Source organism: Mauremys reevesii, linkage group 2 (genome assembly GCF_016161935.1).
Source record: "Mauremys reevesii isolate NIE-2019 linkage group 2, ASM1616193v1, whole genome shotgun sequence".
Classification (NCBI taxonomy): Eukaryota; Metazoa; Chordata; order Testudines; family Geoemydidae; genus Mauremys; species Mauremys reevesii.
The window spans coordinates 263,782,509-263,801,430 of record NC_052624.1 but is presented as its reverse complement, the minus strand read 5'-3'; the positions used below and the strand labels follow the sequence as shown (position 1 = coordinate 263,801,430).

Sequence of the window (18,922 nt, the reverse complement as noted above, 5' to 3'; positions counted from 1 at the left end):
AGATCCAGACTAACACGGCTACCCCTCTGATAGTATGGTTAAGATGGATATTGGCTTTATAACAATGTGTTTAGACCAGCGGTAGGCAACCTATGGCACGAGTGCCGAAGGTGACACACGAGCTGATTTCAGTGTCACTCACGCTGCCCGGGTCCTGGCTACCGGTCCAGGGGACTCTGCATTTTAATTTAATTTTAAATGAAGCTTCTTAAAAATTTAAAAAACCTTATTTACTTTACATACTACAATAGTTGAGTTATATATTATAGACTTATAGAAAGAGACCTTCTAAAAACATTAAAATGTATTACTGGCACGTGAAACCTTAAATTAGAGTGAATAAATGAAGACTCGGCACACCACTTCTGAAAGGTTGCTGACCCCTGGTTTAGACATTAGGAAATGCTTGTAAGATGCTGCATACATAAATACTACCTTATAGCATGTGATAAAGAAATTATAAGTTTTTGTTTTGTAATTGTAAACAATGTTTCCTCTGAAACTGTGAGCCCAGTCAGGAGTGATCGTCTCCTGCCCATGAAGAAGGCATAAGAACATAAGAACATAAGAAAGGCCGTACCGGGTCAGACCAAAGGTCCATCTAGCCCAGTATCTGTCTACCGACAGTGGCCAATGCCAGGTGCCCCTGAGGGAGTGAACCTAACAGGCAATGATCAAGTGATCTCTCTCCTGCCATCCATCTCCATCCTCTGACTAACAGAGGCTAGGGACACCATTCTTACCCATCCTGGCTAATAGCCATTTATGGACTTAGCCACAAGGCCTATCAAAACTAAATGGGCCATTGTGAGACATCACTATAGACAAACTTTAATAATTGCTCCCTTATGCCCATGAAGAGGCTATGTGCAAAAGGGCTTATCTCATCAGCTTGAATTCTGGAAGAAGGAATTTAAAATAGCTGACAAGAAAATTTTTCATCTTTTTTGCTGTTTGGGCTTCTGACAGACCCAAAGCAAAGATCCCCAGGGTCAACCTGTGTTAACCCTAAGAGATATTCAGAGCTGACAGATCACTACAACTCTGTTACCTTTTTAAAACCATAGACTGTAACTCATTAGCATGTATATGTTTGCCTGTGTTAACTTGTAATAATGCTCTCTCTCATTTCTTTTCTTTAGAGAGTTTACTATAGGAATGGCTACAAGTGTTGTCTTTCATGTGAGATCTAAGATACAAATTAACCTGGTCTCTTAGGACTGGAAGCAACCTCACTATTTTGTGATCTTCGGCATGCAGCAATTACCTCTCACTATATCCAACTTGCCTGGGTGGCAAGATAGACTGGAATGCCCAAGAGGACTGTCTGTGATTCCAGGGTAAGACTGATATAGTGTGTTAGGAGTTCACATTTGTAACTGTGTTGGTGAGATATAATTATAGAACATACCACTAGTTTGGGGGTCTCTGCCCTACTTCTTGGCAGTTTCCCTGAGGTTGGCATCCTGGTCATGACCCACTCCAGACAGCATGACAGGCACCTGCCTGGCAGATGGGACACTCGGGTGCAGTCCTCCTGGTCCAATGACTCATTCATTATTTGTCCACAGTGGAACAGCTTTGACAGGACAGATTGAGGAAGCCCCCCAGTCAGAGTACCCGATAGCTTAGCAGTTACAATATGTTCCCTGAGTCGTGGGAGACCCCTGCTAAAAGCCTTTCTCCCACTCTGTCAGAGAGAAGGGGGAAACTGAAATTGGGTGTCCCACACCCCTGGGTCTGAGTGCTCTAACCACTGGGCTAAAAGTTAAGATGGGCACCACCACCACTTCCTCCTCTAGCTGTCATGTGGAATGAGGCAGGCACCGAATCCCACAAGAAATACCTTAGCCGCCTAACCTGCTTGACTTCAGGTGGCAGGTTCCCATTTGTGCATCTCTAAGCAGGATTAGGTGCCTATCTCTGGTAGAGGGGTGGGGCTTAGCACATGCCCCTCATCAGCATCTCCCTACCTAAGATGCTGGCTTTTGTGGATCACTCTTAGCCCCTATCATTCCCCATTCATTGCAGAGGGATCCTAGGTGCCTGGCTCAGGCTTTATGGGTTGCAGTGTTGTTCCTGTGATTTTCTAGGCCTCTAAAAGTTAGGCATTGTGACAGTCTGACTACGTCTACACTACCCGCCGTATCGGCGGGTAGCGATCGATTTTTCAGGGATCGATATATCGCGTCTCATCTAGACGCGATATATCGATCCCACGCTTCTTTCTCTTCTCGAAACTCCACACACACGAACGGTGGTGGTGGCGACATGGGAGAGAGCCCATCCATCCCCTCGCCCGTGAGGAGCGGGGAGAGATATAGATAGATATTGATACTTCAGCCACACGTCTCTGGTATTGCTGCTTATATGAATTTTCATCGATTTTTCCCCTTAGTGTAGACCAGCCCTCAGTGTTGCAAAGCCTAAGTCCCTTCGTGGATCCCACCTGAAGTGCCAATGTAGAAGGATCATAAAGGATGGAATAACATGGAATCATGGAAAGGTTTGGATTAAGAATGAATGTGACTGAAAAGCTAGTTGTAAAATTGAGCCAAGTATTGGATACATGGAAATAATATTCAGTTGAAGCCAGTCAGAAGCCAGCTACTAGATAAACTCTGTTGGTGGGGGGAGGGGAGAAGGGGAGATTATTTGCATAATTATAGACTCACCACTTTTTAAAATGTGGGCTTTTTTATTTCTCTCAGTCTCCCTGATCCACAGATTAAAATTAATATGTTAATTGTCAGTGATGTTCATTTTGGAACTTGTTTATTTTGTATTTCAAATAATTGCAAACAATTTGAAGTAAACCAGGCCTTTACTGTAATGAGAGAAGCCAAGTTACTAGTGATTTTTGTGCTCCTATCTTGAGAGGCCTTAAAGAGGGCCTGATTTTTAGAAATTAGCACTCTCCTGCTAAAAAAAAAACAGCCCCCTTTATGGTATCTCAAGATGAGCCCCCAAAAGTCAACACATCAAAAAAATCACTAGTCTCTTTTAAAAATCTTGCCCAGGGAGTTTTACTAAGGTTTGCAAAACTAGGCCTAATTGCATGGCTCCAACTAACATTCCTGGGATTTTAATTTTGTAACAAGAGAACAGAATACACACAAAGAGAAAGCTTAAGTTTGAACTTCAGTTACAGTGCATGACATCTACCTTAAATTTTGAAATTCTGATTAAGAAGCATGATAGTTCCTACCGATACTCTTTTGAAGTAGGTTTGCCAAGATCAGTCTTTAAGCACTTGTGATAATGACATTATTTATGAAGTCATATGCTCAGAGACTTGAGAACGCTTTCAAAATCTATTTTTACAGCACATAAAAGTGATTTCATTTAAGCCATCTCAAATCAACAGCCTAAATTGTATTGAAAAACATAATTGTGATATACCATATTTGATATATTGGCCATGCATACAATTTAAGTGTCTTCTCTATAGCTCCTAAGAATTTTTCAGTTATTTTAGGACTTAGAAGCATAATCAAAGCACTTACTTTCAGGGGTAATTATTTTTCTGGAAGAATAATTTTTCTAATGCTTTTCTCTATGTAACAACAGCTGTTTCTCTTCTGTTATCTTTGGTGATGTGGCTTTTTACATGAGAGTGTTTTAGCTAGGAAGTGACTAGCTAGTACAACTCTATCCTATTATTGGTTGAGATGTTTCTCCGATGAATCACTTAATGAATTTCAGATGCCTTTGTCACCATCAGTACTTTGTGAGCGACAGGACTGCTCAATTTATTCATTTGGAGTTTATTATATATGATGAGGTAAGGACAAGGGATACAGAGAAATAAAAGCCAGCATGATGATGTGGCAACTCAGGTGTTACTGTTGATGTATGGTGTTTGGTACTGCCCCTATGCGTAGGCAAGGGAAAGGAGCAAAACTGAGTGGAGATGAGCCGAGGAGGATGGAAAGAGGGGAGCAGTTTCTCCATAATAAGTTTTTCTCTTCAGCCCCTGAAATCCAGGAATGTCTGATGTCCCCATTAAATGGTGCATGGGTTAGCAGGCAACACAGAGCAATGGAGTAAATGCTGCTCCTAGCCACACTAGATTCTGCTCCACACATGCACGGGGTTTATTGGACAGGCTCAGACAAAAAAGTGAATTGAAATTATAGCATTTAAAAGAACTCTGATGCTAGAGAGTAGAGGGAGGACAAACAGAAAGGCCGTTACACCATAGAGAAGTAGCTTCCTGTCCCTGAGATCTGTGATTGGAGGCGGTGACCCCTTTAGGGGAAATCCATCAAATTCTATGAGATGGCCCATAGAAAAAACAATATTATTTTACAAAGACTGAAGGCCTGACCCTGAAAGTACTAACAATAACATGTGATGTTATTTACTACCTCTACTAATTCTACTGACTTTAATGGGACTAGTCATGGTTAGTAAGTATTATAGTCCTGACCTTAAGCCCACTGAAGTCAATGGGAGTCTTTCCCCTGGTTTAAGTGAGCTTTAGATCAGGCCTTATACTCAGTAGATCAGGCCCATAACTTTTTTCCTTTAAAAATGAAAGCTTGTGGGAGCTGGGAGCAATGCCAGTACAGTCTCTGTAATGTATACAGCAAGTTATGACATAAGTCAGAAGAAGTTATTCTAGTACTGCTCATGGGACATATCTGGAACAACGCACACGCTCCTTTCCAGCTAATGCCTATCTTATGGTCTCATCTATTACATCGGAGGCTAAAGGCCAACAGAGAGCTTCTCTCTTTTCCCTGACTTGGGTAAGCAGAGTTCCCATGGTGGATGCTGTGGTTAGCACTCCCCCATCTGTTTCAATCTACTCTAACCACTGTTATTGCATTTCTACATATAATAAACCAGACATGTATCAACTGAACCAATCTCCACCCTTACTCTACAGCTAATTTCCATGTAACAATTTAGCTTTGGTTGTGATGAGTCTGTGATATGAGGGGAAACTGCACAGATGATGGATTACTTGGCCCAACTGCCAAAGTTCTTCAAAGGTTGATTCGCCACCTGTACAGCTCAACTAATGCAACCCACACACTCAGATGAATCTACACAACCACCCACGCAGCAATACAATCAGCACACCCAACCCCAAACACACATAACCCCTCACTGCAGCACGCACCTCTCTCCACCACCTGCACAAATCTACACAAAATCCCCCAGCACAACCCCACAGATACAAATCAACACACACAACAATCCCACATGTCCCAAATATTTCCATTTTCCTTTCTGGATAACTTTAGAGATAAGGAGTTGTTGAACTCTGATGAATCTTGCCATTATTAAGACCTTCCATTAAATACTTATTTTTCTAAGGCATTTGCTTTTTAAAGCATTGAGGCATCTGTCTAAAGTAATGCTTAAGTTGCAAGTTGCTGGATGTGATGCTTTTGAGGGGTATCCAGGGTTATGAAGCCCCTCACCACCACCTGGCCTAAGTGCGAGGAAGTGTTGTCTGTGCCTCTTGTGGATCAGCTCCCTGAATCCACCAGCCTGTGGCAACACAAACACTGCGTTCCAGGCCTCTCTCTATACAGGTTAGTGATAGGCACACACTAACAGCCCCCATTCCATTGAATGCTCACAGAACTCCCAGATTCACTATTCCCAAAGGATTAGTACATACCTGTATACAAGACTCAACTCAGGATCATCAGCCTACTTAATACACAGCATTTAGATATAGATATATATAGTGAAAACATGAATACGTTTATCATCAAAGCAGAGAGAGGACGTGATAGAAAGCAAGAATACTGGAAACAAATGGTTAGACATAAAACGAAAAGTAACACTTTTTCTAGAGCCTAAACTTAACTCACAAAGCAGTCCCCCATCTCCTATAAGAGAGCTTATCCCAAGTCCTTTTTCCAGTGTTTTCGACTAGTTTGGCTAAGATTACCCCCTTTCATAGCATCAAGTCTGCCTGTTGCTTGTCCTCCTTATTGAAGGATAACTGGGGGGTTCATCTGCAATTCCAAAAGCTCATTGTCTTACTCCTAACCAGGATAATCCCTGCTGTTTTTTTCCTGCAGCCCCCACAATCTATTGGAATAGCATTTTGCTCAGGCTGTAAGTGGGCATCCATTGTGAATCATACAATACTCAATTTACACATGACCAGCCAGAGAGCAATAAGAGTCTCTTCCCCCAAGCCTGACAGGAGTATGTGCATCACCTTTGTGTGACCTGCCTTAATACTCAGAACTAGAGACTTTAATTTTTAGTATATAACTCCCCACATATTTTCTGTATATACATCTCACAAGGGTTGTGATGACCACTGTGACACATGCTTTCAGAAGAGTCCTTACATGATCCCCTTTGGTGAACCCAGGGAATCTCTGTACCTCTACACCCTCTTCCAGTTGACATCAAGATGTTCCTGAGTCACACCTGTCCCACCTCCTCTCTTACATTGATGCAGTAGGGTCAGACACTGTCTGATCCATAGGTGTCAGTTCAAAACCTCTCTTGCCTGAACTGTGCATCTCCCACTACATTTCCTCTACCTTTAATATGTACAATTTCCATATCATATTCTTAGAGGGCAATGCTCCAACATAGCAGTTGGGAGGTGGTATCTTTTGTCCACTGTAGCCATTCCTAATGGACCATTCTCCATTGGTCTCTGAATTTCCTGTTAAGTAAGACAGGCCTTAACTGCTGGACTGCCCACACAAGCCCATAACATTTTCTTCTGTGACAGAGTAGTTCTGGTCAAAGAGGGTCAGTTTTTTTACTTAAGAAAGCAGTGGGAGGAGTCTTGCTTTCTTCCCGTTTGCATTAGTACCCCTCCTAGACCTGTGTCCAATGCATCAGTGTCAGTTCAAACATTTTGTCAAAAGCTGGACTGACCACAACAGGCTTTCCTGACAGAATTTTCTTTACCTCATCAAAGCCTGTCTGACAAGCTGCCATCCATACTACCTTTATTCAGTTTTGTCTTTTGCACAAGTCTGTGATAACAGCCACAACGCTGCTCAAAGCACACACCTGGCGTAATACTTAGCCAAGCCTATAAAAGACTGGACTTGTTTTTTGGTCTGAGGCACAGGCCAAACAATGAATTCCACCTTTAAGGGATCTGGGGAAATCTGGCTCCCACCTAACCAATGACCTAGAAAATGGACTGTGGCCACCTCTATTTTACACTTGGATGCTTTTACTGTGATCCCTGAATTTTCGAGTCTCTTCAACACAATTCCCCAAGTGGTTTTTATGATCTGACCAGAAATTGCTGAAAATTACATCATCATCAATGTAGGCCCATGCAAAGTCCTCCAAAACAGCTAACTCTTGATTAATGTGCCTCTGAAATGTGGCTCCTGCATTTATTAATCTAAAAGGAGGATTGTTTTCTGCGCTTTACTGTCTAATGCAATTTCCTAACATATTTTGTTAAATCTAGGGTGTTCAAGTATTTTGCTTTGCCTACAGTGTTTAATGTACCATCAGTTCTGAACCTAAAGTATGCATTAATGTGACAGCATTAAACTTTCTGTAATCAACACGAAATCTTATGGGTCCATTCTTTTGGGAAACCATAACAACTGGAGAAACCCAGGGACTGTTTGATTTTGTAATTATCCCTATGTCCAGAATGCCTTTTATCTCCTTACAAATTTGCTCCTGCATTTTTTCCAGTGGTCTGATATGCTCTGTTGACGGCAAGCTGTAGCCGCCCAGTATTAATCTTATGGAGTCAGACCTGGTCTGCTGGAAAATACCTACTGGTGACTCTGCACCACATTCCTAATCTCTGCCTTTTCAGCTATAAACTCTTCACATACCTCAATGCTCATGAGGTGTCACTATGGCAGAGTGTAGCCTAACAATCCTCCTCTGCACAGTGTATCATGTTCACAAGTGCTTCTCAACTCTGATACTCCTTTAACCTGTTTACATCCACCGTCTATGGAGTAACCTTACTGCGGGATCTCTACATATTGTAGGTAACATTAATCCTTTCCACACCCTCAAAAAGGCCTCTCCCAGGAGTTGTGCATTTTATAAGTAACACCAGCACCAAATCTCCCACATCAAGTGATCACTCACAGGTACTGAAGTCATACCACTCTTTCTGAGCCGCTTGGCTTTTTGTGAGGCTCTGCTGACCCATTTCCATCATAGCTTTTAAGTATTCCCTAAAGTTTTGCACATATTCAGCCACCAGTTCCACCTCTGGCCCAGTGCCACCTTCCCAGGAGTCTGATGAGATCCAGGACCCTCTGACTTTTCTTCCATACCAGAGATCAAACAGGGTGAACCCCGTGGACTCTTAGGGCACTTCTCGGTAAGCAAATAACAGACAGGGTAACACTGCATCCAAGTCCCTCTCCCTTCTATTTACAAACATTTTTCAGTCCCATTGAACCTTTCAGCTAAACTGTTTGTCTCTGAATGATATGGGGTAGATTTTAACTGCTTTATCCCACACATCTTCCATAACTCACTAAATTACTGGGACATGAAAATCTGACCCATGATTTGACAAGATCTCCTTTGGGAAACCTACTCTGCTAAATATAGAGAACACAGCACCTTAGCTACAGTTTCAGACTCTATATTAGAGCAACTGCCTCTGGATATCTGGTAGCAAAATCCACCATGACTAACATATATTTCTTTCCCCTCTGGGTTGGCAGGTGTGATGCCGTATGATTGAACTATGACCATTTATATCAATGATATTACCACAGTTAGACAATTGCAACAAATCTTGTACAAAACAGGTCATGTAAGGCATCAATGGGAACATTATGATTTGTGAAGTATGATTATCCTGTTTTCATGCATGTATCATTTTTGTATTTGAAGTTATGAATATTGGCTATATACCTGTATCACTGTTGTGTTTGCTCCTGGGGTAACACCCACCTGGCAGTTTATATCCAGTCTAGCCAGTACATTGTGAATGGACTTTTCAAGCTTGATTGCCCCAAGTCCAGCTCTAGGCACCAGGTCGTGAGGCAAAGTCCAAAGCAAGTTGAATTCAAAGCTAGGAATAAAAATGGTCATGACAGCTACAGGAATCCATATTGTTGCCTGGACCCTTTCTGGAATGCCCTTCTGATTTATATAGGGTGGGGAACCAATCAGGAACCCTGAGGCTGCTGCCTGTCAGACTCCTTGAGGCAGGACTTCCCATGGTCTATAGTCCACAACGGGTCATGGGTAGTGGTGTGCCAGCTAGTTACAACTGCTGCTAGGGGGCAGCATCAAGAGGCTAGCTACCTGGCAGCTCTGCAGGGCCAAATTTTATACCTGCAGGACTTTACACAGACCTGCTTTGCCAAAGTGACCAATTTTGGCTGGTGTTGGGTTATAATCAGGGGTGAAAGTAACTAAGGACACTTACCGGTATGGGGGGGAGGGACTGGCCCCTGGAAGGGGCAGGGCCTCCGGGAGAAGGGGCAGGGCTGGGTGTCAGCATCCCCAAGCCAGCCCTTGGACAGCGCCACCTGGGGTTCCCATGTTGATTTAAAGGGCCCGGAGCTCCGGACACCATTAAAGCGCTGAAGTGTCCTTTGCCGCAGCAGCACTTTAACATTGCTGCGCACCCCCCATTTCTCCCACCCCCATCGGCGGCCCTGCTGGCATGGACCCTACCGGCAGGGCCCCTGACAGGGGAGGCAAAAGGGGCAGGGACATTAAAGTGCTGTCACGGCAGCGCTTTAATGTGGACTGGGTGTGGACCGGTGCAGGTTCTTACCGGTACAGAGTACCAGCCCGTACCGGCTCACTTTCACCCCTGGTTATAATTCACTTTAGTATGGAAGGCAAGGTTAATGAAATGTTGTTATCCTTGTGGTATGAGTAAAGAGCAGAAGCACTTACTTAGCATGCCCTGATTGAGGGAGTCACCCTCAGCTGAGCCTCACTTGCCAAGCAGCGCTAAGGACGCCAGATCCCGCTGAAGATGAGGGGGTGGGATCTGGTGTTACTACTGCTGTTGTGGATGCTGCCTAACACATCCTAGACACCATTTGACCCTCCCATCTCTGGTGTTTAAAGACAGAGCTGATTGGACTCAATTGAGAGTCCATGTTTCCATTCAGGGATTACCAGAGCGGAAATCACTGATGAGCAGATCTAGGGACCTAGCCTTAAATCTAGTGTGGAGATAGTGTTGCAGTGAAAGAGAGGCACAGAGGTTCCCTATTACCCAGGAAAATCACTAAGGGTTGGGCTACATGGGGTAACCTCAGGTCATGGCATTGAAGAAGTAGCATCAAGCAACCAGCAGCAGCGAGTCAGTTGCAGAGGCGGCTGAAAAAGCAGCCCCAGTACTCAACACTTGTCCCCTCCACACTTTTCAGGTGTGAGAGGTGGACGCATGTGAATGCACCTCTGAACTCTGGGTCTTTGCTGGCTAAGAACAGCCAGTGGAGTGGGGTGCAGCAGAGAGAAAGGGGAGTGTCTTGTTAAAGGGATGTTTGCTTCTTGGACTTTCACACTGCAAGGTGGGTAACTGAGGCAAAGGACACTGGCCAATGCACTGTAGGGGTAGGTGTTTACTTATGGCCACATGCTTTTGAACCGTGGTTGTGGTATTTTCTCCCAATTCATGCTGGGTTTCCTTTCAATAATTTTTTTGTTATATGCAGACTCAGTGCTTGAGTGGAGAAGTATTGCCTCTTAAAGGTGCCAGATTACTGGGTAGGGACTTGAGTCTGGTCTATTTTGTGTTGAGGAAGGAACCCTAGATAGTGAACCTAGTTCTCATTGCTGCCAACTCCACATGGCAGACAGGTTACATAATACTTTCTTGGGCCTTCCTCTTGGGCTGGGGGCTGGTTACTAAGAGGAGACCAGTGTTGGGGTCACAGGTACTTTGTTCCTGGGGAGAAAGGGGATGGGGAAGAGGATGGAAATAACTGTGAATTCTCTTTTAGGCCATGTTTCTGCCCTCCCCTTTGGGACTTTTGCATTGTCTGAAGTTTTGCTTGTATACAACAAGGCAGCTGCTTCCACTGATGCTGGAGTTCTCTCACACCGCAGGTTTCACTTCCTCAGAGCAGACCTCAAAGAGCTGCTCCGTAGCAATTAACTGGGCTGACACGTCATGAATTTCTGGCCCTTCGCTCTTTATCCATTTTCTCAAGATAATCTCCCATTTTATGCACATATTCCCTGTGACTTCATTTATCAACCTTTGTGAGATTTCTGAATTTCATAGACTCATAGGACTGGAAAGGACCTCGAGAGGTCATCCAGTCCAGTCCCCTGCACTCATGGCAGGATTAAGAATTTATTTAAGAATTTGAGGTGATAGGGCTCTGTAGTAATTTGAAACGTTATTCAACAGACACTCCTTGAACTGAACATATTTCATAGCCTCACCTACATCCATACCATTAAATACTTCCAGAGTTTTGCCAGTCAAAATGGGGAGTAGGACTGTCATTCTCTGTTAATCAAGGATTAATGTACCATGCATATTCTTTCAAAGATGATTAGATATTCTTCAGTGCACTCAGTCTCCCTGTAAGGCAGCTACAGCTTGTCCCAGCTGTATGAGCCCCAGTGAGGATTATAGAACTGATCCGTCAGCACGTGAGTAAATCCAGTATGCTCAGAACTTGCTACCTCTTTTTCTCTGCTTCTCGGGCTTTGCAGTTTTTTGTTTTCTAGCTCCAGTGCTCTTTAGTGGGCTGCATGGTCTCTTGCATCTTCTGCTTGTTTTTCTGTGGCCACCCACAGCTGGTATTCTTGTTACTTCTCTGATTTAGCCATCTTTAGTCTGGTCAGCTCTCTACACAGGGCTGTGCCTGCATGTTTCTCTTGCACCGTGAGTGAAAAAAATCTCAGTTCCTCAATGGTTTTCCCTCCAGGGTCTAATTCTCAGGCTACACACTGCTCCTTGTTCAGTTTGGAGTATGGTTCTAGTCTATTCATGGGTTGGCTTCCTTTGTTTATTTTGGGTAAGGAAAATTGATCAAATGGAAAACAAACCATGAGCTTTACTTTTCTTGTTCCCAGCTGTCTCACTTGTAAATTCCTCCGTATCTAGATTATCTGTCATTTATCTGTCAGCTAAACAATAACCTTGGTGTATTTCCTGCCACCTACACCAGGCCCCTTGTGATACTTCCCAGGGGCATACAGGGTAGTGAGGAATCCTCACTACCACCAGTCTGAAGCATGAGAGTCTTGTCTGTTCCCACTGTGGATCAACTCCCTGAATAGACCAGGCTCTGGCACTACCTCTCAGAGAGGCAGATAAAAACATAATCAGTGTTAATTGGCAGTGATGTTCATCCTGGAACTTGTTTGTGTATTTTTTAAAATTGAGAACAAGTTTTCTCATAAAATTCTTAGCTCCATCTTTGTTTACAATACTGGACAGTATTTCAGTCTTTATTGCACTTTGGTTGAGCTGTCACTTAGATTTTGCTAACAGCATAACTCTAGATCTTTGAGTGTACTGTTGTTGAGTCAGGCACTGCCTTTGTCATATCCATCTACACTTTCGCATAATGAAGGCAATGGCAATGTAACCCTTCTGCCATGCGGAGCTGGCAGCAGCAGGGCCAGGTTCAATAGCTAGGGGTTCTTTTTCAACAGTACAACAGAGAACCAGCTTTAGCCCCTACCCAGTAACCTGGGATAATTACACACCACCCCTGGACACCTCTGAAAGGCAATACTTCCCCACTCGCAAACAGAGTCTGAGTGTAGAAAAGAAACTTAATGAAAGGAGGGAAATCACCCAACATTAATTAGGGAAAATGCCACAAGCAGGATTCATAAAACTGTGAGCAGGACACCCACCCCAGAGTGTGTGGAGCAGAGTCTTCTGCCTCATGTTCTTGAGTTCTACAATCAAAAGTTCCTTTTCTGTGCCCATCTCTGCTCCCTCACCATACCCCACTCACAGTGGTTGTCCTTGGTCAGTGAGGACACAGAGTGCAGAGGTTCATCTGTGAAGGAGACCAGATGTCCCAATTTTATAGGGACAGTCCTGATTTTTGGGTCTTTTTTTTTTATATATAGGATCCTATTACCCTGTTCTGATTTTTCACACTTGGTGTCTGGTCACCCTAGCGAGTTCACATCCCACCTGGGGAAGAAGGCACCCTGCTTGCTCTACCAGCTAAGCACTTACTCTGGCTTGCTGCCTTGCCAGCCACCATTCCGCTCACTGGTCACCTTCTGCCACCTGCCTCTCTACTGTGACTGCTGCAAATCAGGCTTGAAAGTTTACCCAACTCTTAGCATTTCTGCCCAGCACTGTCCCACCACAATTGTTTTAAGCTCTACTGAGCACTTTAAATAACAAGACTCCTAATGGAGCTTATTTAGCTCTGTCTTTGAACAGTGAGGAGGAACAGGTTAAACCAGACTGGGGACCATTAGGGAGAGTCCATACCTCCTGGCTAGGCCACTTGTCCCCATCCCTCTTACTTAGCAAAGTCCTTTCAATTGAGGGTGACCCCCTCAAGTGGGACAGGCTCAGCACAGTTCTGTTCCCTGTTATTCATAGAATAAAGACATTTCACTACCCCTTCATTCAGTACTAAAATGATTTGTAACCCAACCCCAGCCAAAGTTGATCACTTGAAGCTACACAGTTCCTGTCTGCTGGATACCTATGCAGAGTAGGTGTGTTTACATAAATACAGTTTGCTCCTGAAGTCTCTCCCCCTCTCCAACTAGCTGTCAGAGGTAAGTTCATTTAGACCCTGCTTACAGCAGTGCTAAACAGTACAGGTGAGAGAATGCAGATGTGTGGGTTTTGCTGATCAATGCTCTCTCTGATGATTATTCTTAGGATGAAAAGCTGGTTGACAAGATCTTGTGAGTCAAAAGCCAGCCTGCTTTTCCCTTGGCTTCACCTCAGTCACTTCCTATATAAATGTTTAAAATGATACTGCAGAAAATTTTGCCTCCACATTAAAAGTGCACCGCTTTGCCAGTTACCAAATAAAAGTGACCTAAGAAACTGCAGTATTTTGACTATAATGCTAAGCTCCCAGTGTTCCAAAGACTTTTCCTGCTCCCATGTTTGTGTTGTTACTGAGGTCTGTTCAGCATCTCTTGAAAGTCCTCTGCCCATTGTGATTTGTTCTTTTTTCTATTGTTTAGCTTTGGCAAACCCTCTGGAACTTACCAGTTAGTAAAACACTTCAGCAGCTCAGCAAGGTCCTATCTCCTCTTTCAGCAGATGTTCCAGATTCTTTGGCAATGTTACCCATGTACATCTTGTCTTTCCCCACCACTTTTTACTACTCTGTCTTTTGTTTTATACAGATTTTTGCTGCCACTTTTTCTGGAGGTGTTTGTGAGGAGTTGTGTTTGCATTTTGGCTTGTTTCCTTTCTTTCACACGGTTCCACATATCCTCACTTATCCAGACGTTAGATTTGCTTGTCTAGAAACCAGCTAGAGTTGCTGTGGCATTAGGGTGACCAGATGTCCCGATTTTATAGGGACAGTCCCGATTTTTCACACTTACTGTCTGGTCACCCTATGTGGCATCTCTGATATGCTCATACAGAAACAGCCATGACATATGAATGTTGACTTCTTTTGCATTTTTATATGCAATACAATTACTTTATTAAAAATTTCCTGTCTGTGCAAAACACACCGATGTATCTCATTATTTCTTCAAATGTTTTGACTACCAACCAGACCATATTTTCCTTAGCAGTTTTGAAAAGGGGGGTGTGGGGAGACTTACAACATATTCAGCTTAAAAATAAAAAACCCACAAGGTTGTAACAACAGGGGGCAGCATCACACCACATTCACTTTTATGGTCCCGACGGACCAAACAGACTTCCATCTCTACAGAATCTCAGGGTCGAAGTTCAGCACTGTCACTGATGGAATTTTCTACAGGCCCTTGATTTTTAAAAGCTTTGAATATTTAAAATGCGCTTGGTGCTTTGCGGGTGTCAAGGAACGACTGCTGCCATGGCCAGTGGCTGTGAAGACAGCTCTGCCCATCAAAGCCAATTCACCGCAAAGTTTCTGTTAAAAGAAAAGGAAAGAGGCTTCTGTTAAGAGATTGGCTCTGGGATTTTTGGCTTGGAACAAGCACCCTGAGCCCTGGAGACCCCTGGCTCCAGTTTTGAACTTCTATCCTAACCCATATCTATCTAACAGGCAGCACCAAAACAAAATCACAAATGGAAAGGAAATCTTAGGGGAAGCTCAGCTGTGAAGTACATGGCATAGGGCCAACTCTAGTTAAAAATCTTAAAATAGCAGGGGGGTTGTTGTTTAAAGGTAATACCAAGAGACAGAGTAGCTAGCCCCTGTGCAGGTGCTTAAGGAATTGAGGCCCTCTTTTCTCCTTTCCCTTTGTAGCCCCTACAACCTTTCTGCCAGGCAGCAGCAAAAAGGGCTATGTTCACTTATCCAGGGATTCTTCTGAACACTTGAGCACCACCAGTTCAAGCCCGCATCCATCCAGAAGCCTAGGAAAATGATCTACCCTAGGTGTCCTTGAGAGGCAGTACTTCCTCACTCACAAGCACTGAGTCCAGGGGTTTAAAACAAAGAACTCTTTACAGCAGGGGCAGCAGAACAAGCTTGGGAAAGCTAGCAATTAACCAACCAACAATACCTATTAGGTAAGACTCCCACTCCCAAAGGAGTCTTGGCAAGTCTTCAGTCTTCCTCTCCAGGCTCTGAGTGGCTAACAAGACAGTGCATTCTAGCATTAGCCACTTCCCATCTCTCGTGATCGACACTCGGTTTGTTGTCCAGGGCTAGCAGTGTTCAAAAATTCACACAGGCCTGTCTCCAACCTGTAAGTGAAGCATTGCCTGGGCTGCTTCAAGGACTCTACCGCCTCCCCCAGCTGAAGGGATTACAGCTTTGTAATTGGGTAGGGAGACCCTCAGCTACGGCTACTGCTCTCTGCAGCTTCAGCCTAAGCCACCTCAGCTCTGTGCTGAATTTTCAGATAGGAATCAATTGGTGATATATCAGACCCTTACCAGATTCTTTGTCCCATGAACAAAGCACTCCCAGCAGAAAAAGAGAGGGAGAAGGAGTGTTACAAATTTTATCCAGATTCCTCTAGCCAACTATGCCAGACTGAGGTTTTGATTAAGAGGTTAGCACTCACCCCCTAAGTTATCTTACCCTCTTGTTACTCAACAGGGATGATGATAATGTCCAAATTTAAAACAACTGAATTTTGTCCCAAATGTCCCAAACTGTCACTTAACAGAAATACAAATGAGGTGAGGCCCATTCATTCAGTCATCCCCTCCACCCCCCACTGATGCCAGATCAAATATACCTACACCATGCCTGACAGGTGTTTTTCTAACCTGTTCTTAAAAACCTCTAGTGACAGGGATTCTACAACTTCCCATGGTAACCTATTCCAGTACTTACAACTTTCTAACTATCAGGCTGTTTTTTCTTTAATATTAATTTGAATCTTCCCAATGCAGATTAAGCAGATTATTTCTTGTCCAGCCTACAGCTGACATGGAAAACAATTGATCATCCCCTCTTTGTAACAGCCCTTAACATATTTGAAGACTTATCACACAACCCACCCCTTCAGTCTGTTAAAACTAAACATGCCCTTTTTAAACATTTCCTCATAGATCACGTTTTCTGAACCCCGTCATTTTTGTTGCTCTCCTCTGGAGTGAGTCCAGTTAGTCTACAGTTTTTCCTAAAGCCTAGAACTCAAAACTGGACACAGTTCTCCAGATGAGGCCTCACCTGCGCTGAGCAGAGCAGAACCATTGTCTCCAGTGTTTTACACATGACACAGTTAATACACTCCAGAATGATAAGCTTTTTTTAAACTGCATCACATTGTCCACTCATATTCAATTTGTGATCAACTACTTCTACCTAGCCAGTTGTTCCCCATTTTGTAATCGGGCATGATCCCCCCTCCACCCCACCCCATCTTAAGTATAGAACTGTGCACTTGTCTATTTAGTTATGTTGATTTCAGACCAATTCTCCAATTTATCAAGGTTCCTTTGGATACTAATCCTGTCTTCCAAATCCTGCAGCCTCTCTATCACAGGACAGGGCTTCTCTCCAGCTTCCAGACGCTCACTGACACACCAGTTCTCTTAAAACAGGCAAGCAGAGAGAGAGAAAATAGTCTTTTGAACTCTCTCCTTTTCTCTCAGGCTTCAGGGCTGCCCCTTCCTGGGGTCTCTGGCACTGCTGGTCCTGGCAGCTTCCCAGTTCTAGTCAGCTCTACTCCCTTCCTAGAGCAGTAACCCCAGGGCTGCTTCCCTGAGCACCTGTCCTCTTGCGCCAGGTACCCACCCCAGCAGTTAGCACCACTCCACCATAGCTTCTCTTCCCCAGGCATATTTCTCACCCTCCGGCAACCCTTTATAGGCCCAGAGGTAGCCCTGCCCTGTTTTAATTGGCTGGACCAGGTTCACCTGTTCTGGGACTCTGAGACTGGGCTCAGCTACAGTGTGACACACCTTCCCCCTCCCCCCTACTTTTTCTGGAGGAAAAAAATACTTGTAAAAAGAACAGAGGGAAAAAAACAAGAATATATTTTTGATAACACTCCTGGACCTGAACATTTCCCCAGACCAACCAATATGTTCCCCTTAGTCTTTTAATACAGGGATTCCCAAACTTTTTCCCCTGAGACTGCAATAGGCACTGCGACCCACTGTTTTCCCTCTGGAGTTTGGACCTTGACTATACCTTGACCAAAAAAAACTGACTACCTCTGCAGTAAGCCATCTGTGCCTCACCTGCCATGAATGGTGCTACATAGGCTGACTACATGGAATCCTCTCAGTTCACTGTCTTTGCCACCCCCTGAAATATTCAGAAGAAGACCCCAGGGTCAGCTTCCAGTCTGAGATTCACTAGGCCCAGCACCAGCCAGCCCAGGGTCCCATCACCAACTGCATCAAGTGGGCCAAGAAGCACTGGACATTTCTGCAGCCACTTCTGTTGTTGGAAGAGGACCTCTTGCCACTTCTGTTATGCTGCAAACTGAGCCTCCTGATGCTTCTTCATTAATTGCATGAGCAGGGCCTCAGTCTGCTGCTTCTCTTGTTGCTGCCCATATCTCAGCCATCTGCTACTGCTGCCCTGTCACTAATAGGTAGATCACCTCCTGCATCTTCTCCCGAGCCCCCAAACTAGATAGGGTCAGTTCAGTTTTCCTCTTATGAAAGTACCAAAGATTCCTCTCACTCTTCTATCAGGGCCAATCAAAGTGCCCACATTTTCCATCATATATCACAAGGGGCAGAATTTTGCCCCAGCTTCCAAGTAGTCTCTTCCATCCCCAGTCTCCTTTAAGAAGGTTTATTCTCTTAAGACAGGCAGGTAAAAATTCCCAGAAAAGAGTCTTTAAACTCACTCCTTTTTCTTAGGTTTCAGGGCCCCCCTTCCCAGGGTCTTTGGCACTCCTGCTCCTGGCAGCTTCCCAGTTCTCATCAGCCCTGCTCCCTTCCTGAAGCAACAACACCCAGGAGCTGCTTGCCTGAACACCTTTTCTCCAGAGTTTGCTGTGCTATGGTTTCTCTTCCCCAGGCACAGCCTGTCCTAATCACTCCCACCTCCCTTTTGGCAGCCCTTTATCAGCCCAGATGTAGCCTAGCCTGATTTAATTGGCTGGATTAGGTTCATCTGCTCTGACACAGAGGCACTGGGCCCAGTTCTACTCAAAGGGACCAGTGATCCTGTGACATCCTCCCAGCTTGATGTCATCTGTAAAATTTATAAGCATAATCTTCACTCCATTACCCAAGTCATTAATTAAAATACTGAATAGTGCTGGACCCAGGACTGACCCCTGTGAGGCTTCACTAGATAAAGCACTGTAATAGGAGAGTGCTCTCATTTTTTAAGTTTGTCTGGACTAGTTGGTGGACCTATTTTAACTCTGAGTTAATTGATTGATACTTTACTTGAGTTAGCTGACACCTTTGTAA

The 18,922-nt window shown here is 44.2% G+C and overlaps 1 protein-coding gene across 2 annotated transcripts in view; it reads right to left on the bottom strand.

Moving 5' to 3' along the window:
* The window catches only part of COL14A1 (collagen type XIV alpha 1 chain), a 201,390-nt gene extending 182,829 nt beyond the window's left edge, over nt 1-18,561 (bottom strand). The window contains exon 1 of one of the 2 annotated variants that reach the window (XM_039526901.1): nt 18,349-18,561. The gene's annotated coding sequence lies outside the window, so the exon portion shown is untranslated. The other variant, XM_039526900.1, reaches the window with a different exon arrangement.
* Between the last annotated feature and the right edge of the window lie 361 nt (nt 18,562-18,922).